The sequence below is a fragment of the Maylandia zebra genome, linkage group LG5 (assembly GCF_041146795.1).
Source record: "Maylandia zebra isolate NMK-2024a linkage group LG5, Mzebra_GT3a, whole genome shotgun sequence".
NCBI lineage: Eukaryota > Metazoa > Chordata > Actinopteri > Cichliformes > Cichlidae > Maylandia > Maylandia zebra.
Window position 1 is genome coordinate 35613609 of NC_135171.1, and position 13730 is coordinate 35627338.

Sequence of the window (13730 nt, forward strand, 5' to 3'; positions counted from 1 at the left end):
CAGATCAGCTGAGGAATTCTTTGATGTGCTGGAGCACACCATTGTACCAACCCATCCCATGAGCCCCCCTGTCTCTTTCTCATCACTGTGTCATTCTCATTGTGCTTATCAACTATCAAAGGCTCCTTTGGTCCCTCCTTCTGCATCATCGACTTTAATGAAATTAGGCAAATGAGTGAAAAGCTGCACCAATGATATCCCAGAAGACATGCCTAGTGTATGCAGCAGACAGCAAAAACTGTATGTTCACCTAGGGGTGGGCGGTATAAACAGTATACGGTAGAAACGATATAAATTTGGCCAATGGTAGAGATTTTGACTATACCGCTCTACCGCGATAGCACAAGCTGCGCCTGTTTTGGTCGAAAGCATTGCAGCGGCTGCAAACACAACAACATCTGCAAATTACTGTTCTTCCTCCACTTCTGTACCATTGATTAATTAATGCTGAATTCTCTCGCAGCTGCTCTATTCCCATGTTGTTGCAGTATATTAATGACTAACCTTGTATTGTGGATGGATTATTTCAGTTGTTCTCCTGACTGAAGTTTGATCCGTTTATAACATCCTGCCATGCAATTGCATTTGTCCCTGACCACCAGAAATCCTCACGTTAAATTTTATCGAGTGGAAAAAGGTTAGCGTTCATCCTTCAGCTTTACTGTGCTAATGTTATGCTAACATAGCTGTTTTGCAAGCGATCATGTAGGACATCATTATATACCAGCTAGTCCAATTTCAGTAACCCTACAGAGGTCACTGCTGTTTACTTTTCTGTCTTCATTTATGTTGGAAGTGATAGCAGAGCTGTACGTTTTAATTTTTTTATTAATCTCTCAGTCAGAACATGCTATATCATGTTTAGGTGGAAACTAGCGAGCTAACTTCCTGCTAACTTCTAACTCCGTTGAATTTAATAAATTCTGTATTCATGGATGCCTGGATGTCCAACTTAATTGTTACACCCGATAAAGCAGCAACACTGATCATTTTATTAAAGATGAAAGAATTTAGACAGTTTTTAACTCTCAGTAATGCCTCAGTGTTCGTTTGACTTTGGGACCTGAAGGAGACGGAGTTTTGGACCCAGATTACTCCGCAAGGCTCCTGACTACGGTAGCTGTAATACTCTGACTTTTCTCTGATTTTTGAGAAAATTAAAGGTTTTTGAGTGGGCCTTATAATGTGTAAAATACGTTATACAAAAGAAAATAATATATTGCGATATATATCGTTACCGCACATGCTTCAAATTATACTGCGATATGGATTTTAAGCCATATCGCCCAGCCCTATGTTCACCCTCAAAAGGATAAACATACTATTTCTTTTAAATGGCACAAATATCAGAAACCCCAAAAACCCAAACTACAACTGCTTGTGTTTGAATGGGCAGCACAAAGTTCTTGAGGTTAGGCCCAGCACTGACAAAGAGCTGCTGAGCCGAGGTCCTGGGCTGCACTAAGCAAAAACCGTAGCTGACAGATGACCAATCTGGCAGACAGCTGCTGAATAGGAGGTTGAAGGGATTAGGACGTGTTGGGTTTAATAAGACATCCTGGATGAAGATGACAGGGTGGGAAAAGAAGAAGCAGATAGATAGCAAATGAGGAGGGATCAGCAGTATGCAAGTAGAGGTCCAGGGATTACTGAAGAGAGGTCAAAGAAAGCTCTTACTCTCACAGATGGGCGCATACATGCAGAAGTCTCTTTCTCAGAGACGGACATAGAGCAAATGGATCTGAGGGCAAAGGCTTCACTTGACAGCTATTGAAAAAAACCATACAAAAGGTGAAACATGAAACAGAAACAGAGCTTTCTGTTTCAAGTTTTCTAAGAATATATGGAGCTAGGTGAAAACCTTCCATTGATGGATCATGATCATTACAAGGCAAAATAAAAACAACATAAGGACTTCTAATTTAAGAAGCAGATTGCTTTCATGCCGCTTAGCAGGTGAGTCAAGATGCACTTCTGAACAAAAAGTGTCTTGAATGAAAGTGTCACGTCCATCATGCAGCATTAAGAAAAGGCAACTTCTTCTCCAATCTGTCTTGGAGAACAGACAACAATGACACTGAAATGCTGTCAACAGAGAGAAAGGCTTTTTTCCCTTTATGAATTAAAATAAGCTGCAAACTACAACCATTGTCACTGCATTCGTTGTTCATTTCATTTATACCAACTTCCATCAAAAGCTGTATAATGTGCAGAGATGTTGACAAATTTTACAACTATCATACACCCTTCATGTTGTACCTAAAAAACAAAGCCAAACTGAAGCACAATGAAAATTTACATTTGAATGGAATTGACTTTTCCCCTTTTTGTACCTCGGTTTCATTTATATAGCGCCAAATCACAGCAACAGTTGCCTCAAGGAGCTTTCTATTGGAAGGTAAAGACTATACAATAACACGGAGAAAACAGAAAACCCCAACAATCACATGACCCCTTATGAGCAAGTACTTTGGTCACAGTGAGAAGGAAAAACTACCTTTAAACAGAAAGAAACCTTCAGCAGAACCAGGCTCAGGGAGGGGGCGGCCATCTCCGGTTGAGAGGAAGAAGACCAGACAAGATGAGTCAGTAAAAGATCTTGTCAAGCACCGAAAAATGAAATTAAACTTCTGTAAATTGGCAATCCATGGAGACAGTACACCCTCTAATGCTGCTTGCTAAACATAAAACATCAAACACTGAGATTCCTCTGATTCTCTGAAATCCTCTTTATTTATGCTGCAGCACATACAACACCAATCTCAAAGCTCTCCAGTTAAGTTCTTCCATTTCCTATGTTACAATAGTTAAATGGGTTCCAATTGAAGGCCAAGATGGGATGGAGGGGGGGGCAAGTGGCACAACGTCACCGCTTGTGGAGTGGGCCAAGTGACAGATGGTTTATTTCCATTTATTGAGGATGCCGATAGACTCTGTGGGCCGTGGCAAAATGGGAAATACTATTCATATAGGCATATCAGCCCCACACACTCTGACTGACAGTTATCAACTAGAAAAAGATGGATAGACCCAGGGAGAAACCATCTTCTTAACTGAAGGCGAAACTATACCTAAATGGTATTGGAGTGGCTGCTGAGAGGAAATCTTTCTGTGAAAGTTACAATGGTGCAAATTATGTAAGATATTTATAGATGCACACAGAATATATATGTGGAACCACAGACAGTTAATTGATGTTGATGGTAAGTAATGAGCTAGTTTTGTGTACATGTTTTAAAGAATTAGCTGTGGACAGCTTTTTTTTTTTCCTGGTGAATCTTGGGGGCTGTCCTCCTTCTACAATGAATGGCTATTTTCGTAAACAGTTCCAGTGATAGCCCCACTATTGAAAATGTTCAAATTATAGTCTTGCTCTTTGTGTCCCATTCATAATGGCCCTAATCCAGCCACATCCTTGTACATTGATCTGTCACTTCAAGCAATGGATGAAGAGGAAACCGGATAATAACCAATGCTTACTGTTAAAAATGTTCATTGCATTTTTGGCAGTTGCAAAAATCTGAATTTAGATTTTTTTAAATTGGAATAAAGAAAATAGTGGTTTCTGATAAAAAAATATAGGCCTCAAATCCCTTCATCAAGGTTTAAATTATGTAGAAAATAAAAACATAAAAATATAAAAACACTGGCAAGGCTGCTGATAGAAGTTCTTCTGAGGCTCCCTGCTGCTCTCTGCATTTCATTATACTTCCACACACATCCCCTCCACCCTTCCCTAAACCCTGCCAAACCATTTCCACTAAAAAACTTTAATATCGTCTAATGATGCTCTGGGCACCCTAATGCCCAGAAACGACGATTTCCATGAACATGAAATTTCCACTTGTGGGATTAACAAAGGTATATCATATCATATCATATCATAACATGCTTTTCAGCATCTCTTTATTGACCATTTTCACACATGGTTGCTGTAGCTTTTCAGCTCACAGCCCGACACATACCAACAACAGCATAGATATCACGTCTGTGATATCTATGCTGTGGCGCTGATGTGGCGCTGCAGACCATGCCCCGCCACACACATTAACCAGGTAAAATACATATTTAGGCAGAATTTTGCAAATATCTATTTTTCATTTTTTTAGCAGCATAGTGCTTTTTTTTTCAATTATTTTTCAAAAGCCAGATCAAAAGGCTCCAAAAGCCCAAAGGCAATATAAGGGTGGCGGCTCACAACAGTTTTTGTTTGCTACATGGATCATTTTAGTTCAGCTGGGTGTCTTTCCTTTTGTTATATTTCTTTAAGAGTTCATAATGTGTTAATTACATAAATAAAATGTAATTTTCTCTGTAGCACTTCATGGATTTCATAAGAAACACACCTTAGTTGGTCACACAAAGCATAAAAGTTAAAAAAAAAAAAAATAGTGTTATCTGCATTTTAGATGTCAAAAAGTATTTGCGACTCCCAGTGTTTTCTTTTGCGTGGAAACCGGGTCCAAATGGCTCTTTGGGTGTTAAAGTTTGCTGACCCCAGAGCTAACGGGAAACCTGAAAAGACAGTATTACTAAAACTTCATCACCACTTGCGGCCATTTCACCATTAAAGTCAAAATTGAGACTGGACCACTAGGCTTTAATGTGGCTTTAATGTGGCCAGTCAACCGAATGGGGAGATTTATAATAGGTGTCAGACTTTATAAAACAGAGGGACCTGGATGTCATGATGTGCAATGAATGAGAGGTGCAGCGTCTGTGACATTTCAGCTATCAGTGGAAATCTCCCTATCAACTTTCATTAGTGATTAACAGGAAATAACTTCTTTCTCAGAAGTAAAACCACCTGTCAAGTATAATAATATATAATATAGAGCCATTATAATCATCACAATTTTGCTACTATAGTGCACATTTACTTTCCACACCTATCTGTTCCAATCTATTGTGTATTGATTTTGCTCTGACAGGTTAATCATGTTGCGTTTTCACAGTCGTGTTCACGTCATCCATGTACAACTAGATACAGAAAGTGTGAAATACAATCACTTTACATGCAGTTTAATATTAGAATATTGTTATTTTACATTTTCAAAAAGCAAACTTTGATTTCAGCAAATACCTACGCACATTAAAGTATTACAGACACATCGGCATCTATCCTTACACTTATGATGATACCCTAACCTCTGACACCCCCTCTACCTTGTTAAGCGGTGTGGCTCCAGTTCCAAAATACTCCTACTATTGTTGGTGTCATGATCCTCAGTTTTGGACCCAGGGTTATGGGCTCTTTCTTGGTTATTATTCAAATTCAATATTCTCTATAAAGCGCTTGGTTGAATTGTTGACATTTTCATCTTCATGCATTTCCTTAGTATTTTTTAGTCTCTAGTTTCAGTTTTATTTCTCTCAGCCTGGAATTAAAGGTTAGCTTTACTTTCAATCTGTCTGTGATTCTGAATTTGGGTCCTAATTCTGCAAATTTAGCATGAGCGAATCAATGAAGAGAAGAGGAAATTCAACAGAATTTGCTGTTTTTCCTTTTTTGAATGTATTCCCTCTGCATTTATGAGCTTCATTACTTATTACTGGTTTAGTAATTAATCAGTGAAAAGCTTTCACATCATCTAAGCTTATCATTTGCATGATCAGAACCAGAATCTGTGCATTGAAGTTCTTATGCAAAGTATAATGCTGTCCATCTGCCTCATTAGTAGTCCCCATCCAGCCCAGACACTACATGCTGTGTGTGTGTGTGTGTGTGTGTGTGTGTGTGTGTGTGTGTGTGTGTACAATAGAGTCCAGTGGCTGGCCAGAATGACCATCCTGGACATGAAGCAGCCTGAGAGCGATTGATCCCCCTCTCAGCCCCTCCCCAACATCCTTCCCCTGCCCAATTACAAGTCTGTGTGTTTGATTTTCATCCAAGGAGTTTCTTGGTTCTGCAGAAACCTCCGCTGCTGGCCTTGCAGTCCCTCTGCCCACTCATACCCACCAAAAAATTAAGCTGCTTACTAGTTTAAAGATGCAGCAATCGCACAATGCCATGCCACGCAACCGCGAATCCTCCCACACACACCAATACACACATATATGTATGTCCATCCTTCCACCCCTCGCTTCATCTAACACTGTCATGATAATGAGCTTCTTTCTGCTCTTGGGTGACGTTAAAACCAGCCAATAAGACTTTGTTTCACCAATATTAGTGTGGAAAAAACATTGTGCACATGTTTTACAGTCATAGTTTACACTCCCATACTAAACTCCACGTACGCTCATGACAGTGGGCACATTTTTTAAGTTGGCTGGTGGTTACCTAGGCAATAAAAAGGGAGATGAAAGGATGTTATGGAGATGAAGAGTGTGGCATGAAACAGCGGTAACATGTAAGCTTGAAAAGAGCAAAATATGCCGTCTATGAAAGATAAATAATTATACACCAGTAAAACTCATCACCTGAAATAATGCATTCTTTATCAATGTGACTTAAATTTATTTATATGTATTGACTGATGAGTGACTGTATGTGCTGTATTTTGTATGTCATATTTAACTTCGGTGTAAAGGGTGCACATCTAGCAAATATCTAAATTATTTCCAGCAGGTCAGACTGTAACCATGGAAATCTACATTATCTACTTGGTTATTTTTCTTTCTCGAGCCAAAAGAAAACAGCTTGATAAAATGGGATGAAGCCAGGCTGCGACACATGCAGACACACACACAGATGTAGTAACAGGGGTTCTTTAGCTTTTATTTGGTCTCAAGTGACAAAACGGAAGAATCTATGTAGTGAGTCAATGCTGCTGTGATTGCTGTCCTACCGGCACAGGAGGCTATCATGTTTCTGAGGTCGGTCTCAACTACACACTACCTCACACCCCACAAATAGTTATATGAGTGAGAGTAAATCAATATGTGACTTTTCATTATGGTTCCATCTCCTGGCACAGGTTGGTTCACACTAATGTCAGATAACGTGGAAATTGAGAGACTCATCAAAGACTTGGGTTCTCAAATAACAAGCCGGAGGTAAACAAGAATGTGTCACTCCCTCAGGGGTGTGGAGTGTGCACTGTCGGCTTTTGATTTACTTTATCTGCGGTGTGCAGATTCCCACACTGGTGCACCCGAACCAAGTGGATTTCTTTTGTTGAGTAAACTACATGTACTGAGAAGAGTCTCAAATCTCTCTGACCATTAATAACAAATTCCGCCTGCAGACAAAGTGTTAAATCATCATTACATTGCGGAAGTGTATGCAACGTGTTAAAAAGACCAAAAAGAAGTGTTTTATTCAGCTGTATACCCTTTTTATAGCTGTATACCCATCAATCTCCTCTAATCCTTCTTTGTATTTCAAACATTTTATAGCAGGTCCTTTGAAAATCTCAGAGTGAATCGGAACATTTTGCTTTAGCTGAACAGAGGGGTATTAATGGTGAAAAGCAGTTATTCAGCTCCATAAAACTGAATGCGTCAAATGCCCCTAAATATTATTTTTGAGTGAAATCAGTGACCTTAAATGAAAGCCTAAAACTAAATAGAATGCTAAAAGCATCTTCATGTTGCTTCATTGATTTTGGACTGACTGAAAGGGGAGGAAAACACATCACCGACATATAAAAAAAACCCTAAACAACAAAACTGACGATAATAAACTTTTCAGGAAAGAAGATTTTCAATTAATTGTGGGTGATGGTGATGAAGAACAATTATAATTAAAACAGTTAAACCGTGATCGTGGAAGCTGTTTTAACTGAAGAACTGCAGTTCTTCTTTGTATTTAAGGGAAGCTTAAGGAACCTCCCAAAGTCTTGCCTAAAACCTTAGTGACACAGGCCTGGAGACCAGTTGGCAAACATCAAGATTGCTGTAGGTTAAAGTGTGCTGTAAATGAGTATTTGCATTCAAATTAAAAGCTGTGCCTTACACAAAGCAAAAACATTACAAAAGGTGGAAGATTTACTTTGATGGCAAACGTTTCCAGTTTGTGCTGCACATTTCACAGAGAGTAGTGTTTGCAAAGTCTGGGTCTTAAAACAGGTGATTCCAGTAACCTGCCAAAGCGCTCACAAGATGCAGAAACTGTATCTCTCTATGCAACCAGTTTAGTTCTAGTGACACGGCAACTACTTACCAACCAGACACAGAACACACACTTTTTCCCTAGGCCTATGTGACCGGGGTCTAACGCTCCAAAAAGATTTTTGCATTATAAAAAGACTATAATAAAACTATTGCTTGTGAGTGTTTCAAAATGTCTAAATGTTTAGGGACATTATGTTCTACTTTAAAAATTGTATTTGCAATTATTTATTCCTACTTCACTTTATTCTTACATATCTGAGTTTTCCAGTAACATTCAGTCTAGTTCATTTTAATGAAACTGATGAGAGAGAAAATAACAGTTCTTGTGTTCAACTTCGATTAGCTGATTCATCCCTTTCCTTCATGTACAGTGACCCCCTATTCCCCTCCATAAAACCAGCCATCTATTTCTCTCCGGGACCATTCATCCATTTGAAATCTTTTACCTCAGTGTCCGCTGGAGCCTGTAATTTTCCCATCGCTGTTTTTGTTGCTGAACAGGGATTTGTGCTGATGAAATGTAATATTACAATTACATTCTCTCTACTTAATGAATGTATTTATGTCATCAGCTACGTTTACTCAAGAGGAGAATCACTTATGGTGAAGTCTTAAATATGAACGTGTGTGTGCTCATGGGACCACCATGTGCACACACTTCTCTGAGCTTTTCACCAGAATGGTATGAGTCAACAACAAGCATTGAGGAAGCAGAACCAATCACTACTGATTGCATCCTGGTTTTTAATTGACAAACCAAATGAATGAATATCTATGTCTGGACACCCACTGCTGATGGTAACCATAAGAAAGCCTATTCAGTTTAACATAAGCTATTATGTATCCATGTCTGACTTTAGGTGTCATTTGTACCATGGTGGTGGCACACAGCGGAATAAAAACGATGATTAATTAGCATGGGTATGTAAAAAAGGGATCAACTATAGGAAATATATAAATTGGTTAAGAGTATTTTTGTATAATTGTAAAAGTTTCTCCTTCCTAAAGACACTCAAGTGTCTAATGAGGGGTACGGCATACATCGCTTCCCTCCGATGTTATTAACTTCTTGACATGGCAATTAAGTACTGAACCTGACCAATCGAATACTATACTGCAAGCAAGCAGGGCTATGTGTCTGTTTACTCATGTGGAGATAACACACTTAAGCACTAAGCTACTGAAAATGTATTTTTATTTGCACCCAGAGAGCCACCTTTACAAGTAACAAGTGCCTGTGGTTCTGTATTAGCCAGCAGTCTCTCTCACTTACAGTGCATTTCTGCTTCCTCTTACTCTCCATTCACAGTAGACAAGTCGCAGAGTGGGTAGACAGAGAATAATGACGTTGAGCATGCACAACAACTGCTTCCCTAGGAGAGGGCCCCGGGGAGCGTTTTGCAGTATTATGCAGTCAGCCATAACTAAAACATCATTACAACCCCATTCACAGCCTGGACCAAGAGTACAGACTGGTGCAGAGAGGAGACGGATGGAGTTAATGACTATTTTTCATTATCAAATAATCTACTGGTTATCCTCTCAATCACTCTAGATCACTTTATGCAAAATGTCAAAACATAGTTAAAAAACAACAACTTTGTTATGAAATTCTAACAGCCAACAACAGTCACATCACATCCATTAAGGGAAAGAAGAAATTCCTTCTAACTGAAAAAACTGAACAGACAACAGGTGGCATTTTTCGCTTAAAAACTACTTGATTAACTAATTAACTAATCAATTAGTTCACTAAATTCTGCAGTTGTCAATAGAGAAATGGATGAATAGATGAAACTGTAGATGGAGTAACATACATAACACCCCGAAATTCAGTTTAGTTCTAGATTATCCATATTATGGATGTTAAAGCAGGGCAGAAGAAGAAGGGCTGAGTCTGATTTCAAAAACCAGTCAATATCCACTCCTGTGGTAAAATGACACCTATTTTAAAATGTCCAACTTTACAACAGAAATAATCATGTTTTTTTAGGAGGACACTGACCAAAATGCCATAGTTGCAACTTTTAAAAAGTAGAACATAAAACTAGTGGTTGATATCGCAATGGCTGCATCTTTTCGCAGATATCGTCAGTGCGTATTAAAAAACGCTGTCACTGTTAATGCAAGCCTAGTATTTCCTAATGCGAGCTGATCTTTTAAAGTCTACTGCTGAGCTGAAATTTATTCAAACCGAGGACGTCACGAAATCAGTTGCATTCATTTCTTTATTTATTTAAAAATGTGCATTTGTTCAGTTCTTATGTAAAAAAATTCTTATGTAACAACTACAAATATTTATTGCAATGTTTGCGTCTCCTCTTGCTTTTGTGATTATTACTGTCTAAACACATTAGCTTTACATTACATTAGCTTTTGTTTCAAATCTATTCTAATTTATAGGTTCCTTTGTAAGTGCGCATGCGCCATTAGCGTGCTGCCTGCTGTAACCCATAATTTCCTTCGGGATTAATAAAGTATTCTGATTCTGATAATTGATATTGAGTATTTTAGCGATCTTGTTAATACAACTTTTGACACATTTTTTCAAATTTTTCTAAATAAGTGTGGAAAAGACAGCATCACCTATCAGCTGTGTGCTGCCCTGCTGAGACTGGGAAGACCTCATGAGCAATATTCTATTATGCACACATAACAAAAACAATCACTCTTTAAACCACAGGAAATACAATGAACTGACATGTTAATGAGCAACTGGAATGCATAAATAATAATAAAACAAAAAAAAACAAAGACAGAAATAAACATTTGGTACATCATGTTCGCTTGCTAACAAGAAAATCAGGCATGAAAACACTAAACGCTTTTCCTAATAATACACTTTAACAATGAGTGCTCTGACATTCTGATCGTTTATACTATAGCTTATCACTGTTATGATGACAGAAGCTTTACAGCATTTGGTAGATGGATATTTGTCACACTGTTTTAAATATGTTAAACCACTCATTTCAACATGAGCTACAAAAGAAAAGAAAAAACAAAACACACACACGGCACCATTTTTACACCTGCCAGTAGGGAAATGAACATCTTTTCAACCCCCTCCACTTGCAATGCATCTCTTTGCGTCACTCCATGTTCCAGACAGTGACAGTTTCCCCTCTTGTGCTTCAAAAGTAAGGCATGCTCTGCCATTAAACCATTTCTGTGCTGCAAATGGATTACTAAAACTTCACCTCCCCTTCAACTCTTGATTGCATTCCATCCTCTTCCACCTCTCCACTGCTCCAAAGAGAGAAAGCTGCAGATAATTAACAATGTGGTGGGAGAGAAGTATGACAACTTATGAATAAGTAAACGTGCTTGTGATTCAACATGCATCAATTTCTTTTTTTTACTTTTAGCTTCGGCTAATCTGTAAATTCCTTTCATCCTTGATGTTTATAAGGTTTGTGGTGCAATAATACACCCCTACAAACACAAACAGCTCTGCCCTGGTGCTGTATGCAACTCTGCTAGGCTGTAACCCAGCTATGTAATAAAGGCTTTAAATCAGCACCTTGGACAGTACTACACAGCCCTGAGAGAAGGAGGGAGAGCAGCAGCATCGCTGAGGGACAGCAGTCAGATATCAAGAACTGTCCTGCATAGCACTGATGACTAAACAGAGTTATTCACGTTGTTCAACAGCTAGCTTAGCAGGGCTATGATTCAGATGAAAAGGATGGATTTTTGTGTGTGCGCGTGTTCGTGTGTGTGAATGAGGCCCTATCCTGAGAGATGCTGCCTACAGCAAAGTGACAAAAAGGTAGAGATAGGGGTGAGTGACAGGCAGAAACAGAGATGCGCGGGAGACATTTATCCAACTCTGCATGAGTCTCCAAATTATATATCTCTCTATGCTCATACAGTTTTTACAGGGCTCCATGTAGTCATGTGAAAAAATCTAAGTACATCTCATGATTCAGTAGCTTGTGGAACCACATTTAGAAGGAATAACGTGAAGTAATCATTTTCTGTATGACTTTATGACTCTCTCATGTCATTGTGAAGGAATTTTGGCCTAATCCTCTTTACAACATTGACTTAGTTCATTGAGATTTGTGGACCTTCAGTTAGGCACAGCTCTGCTGAGGTTCTGCCCCAGCATTTTATTCATGTTGAAATCTGGACTTTGACTGGGAATTACAACACCTTGATTATGCTTCTTTTTTTCTAGGTAATTCTGATTTGTTGGTGCTCTTGGGATCAGTGCCCTCTTACATGATAACAATAATAATAATAATAATAATGGATACTTTATTGATCCCCATGGGGAAATTACTTGTTTTTCTCTGCATTTGACCCATTCACTCAGTGAAGCAGTGGGCAGCCCACTAAGCAGGCGCCCGGGGAGCAGTGTGTAGGGACGGTACCTTGCTCAGGGGTACCTCAGGGTAGCCATTAAGTGGATTCGAACCGCCGACCTTCCGATCATGGGGCGACCACTTTACCTACTGAGCTATCCCTGCCGATCCACATTTGATCAGAGAAATCAAATTCAAAACAGGTATACATAGTTCATGGTTATCTCAGTGACTGCAAACTCTCCAAGTTCTGTGGCTGCAAAACAAGCCCACACATTCACCTCTTAACCACCATGCTTGACAGTTGTTATGAGGTGATTGGTCCTATAATACCAATAATATTTTTAGAGAGAAGAGACTTTCTTCTGGCAACTCTTCCAAACATCCATACTTGAGATGTAGCCTTTAGATAATTTGCTGTTTCTGTGAGCATTATAGAGTCTGACCTTGTGGGGAATTTAGTGGGACATCCACTCCTGGTCTGGAGTATTAAGGTGTGTGTTAACGCAATGACACAAACTCCCAATACCTCAGCTTTTATAGAGATGGTTACACTTGGTGATGATCATTTGATTAGCAGCAGTTGCCTGCTACTTATCCTCCTGGATGCAGGACTTTCTGCACTCTTTTATCCTTTTAAAGGACTGCAAAGAGTCCTGTGAAAACTACTGTTTTGACTGTGCATTTCATAGTATTTTATCTATGTATGGCTAGAGAGTTGATGAGCAATGACACACTCACTCAATTAGCATGTTCTCAACATGAACATTAACACACGCATGCACATACAGATATCTAATTCTGACAGTAAATTCACAGTGCTTTAAGCTTTGAGTGCACGGTAGCAGTATTCTCAAGTAATCATATGCTGTTAACACTTATGCATGTGCTGTTATGTGGTTTCACATCATGCTTGGTAAACTGCCCTTGATGGTTTCAATTTGTCACACATAAAAATGGGGTCATGCTTCAAACTGGCCACTAACCTCTTACAACTGCTGCCCATGTCTCTTAGCGCAACACTGTAATCCCCCCCCACCAAAAAAAAAAAAAAAAAAAGAAAAACACAAGATGCCCGCATTAAGTTAAATATTCATGTTCCCAGCACTGGTCTATTTTTATCATTAAGCCCTCACAGGTAGGAGAAGAAGCATAGTGACTGTTCTCTCATCCGCAACCTGTCTCTCCAGTGCATCCCTTAGAGCCCAGGACTGACAACAACAGGGAGATTTGTGCATAATGCAGAATGAGAGAGATGAAAGAGTGAGGACACAGCTGAGACAAATATAGAGAGCAAAAGGGGAAAAAGAGGGCAGCAAAGGAAAAAGCCGAGGCTTGAGAGAGAGATGTGTGCAGAGCTAC

General features: G+C 39.1%; 1 protein-coding gene across 2 annotated transcripts in view; it reads right to left on the minus strand.

Moving 5' to 3' along the window:
* Nucleotides 1-13730, minus strand: part of slc12a5a (solute carrier family 12 member 5a) — a 202857-nt gene that overhangs the window by 96824 nt on the left and 92303 nt on the right. The gene's annotated exons all lie outside the window — the stretch shown is intronic.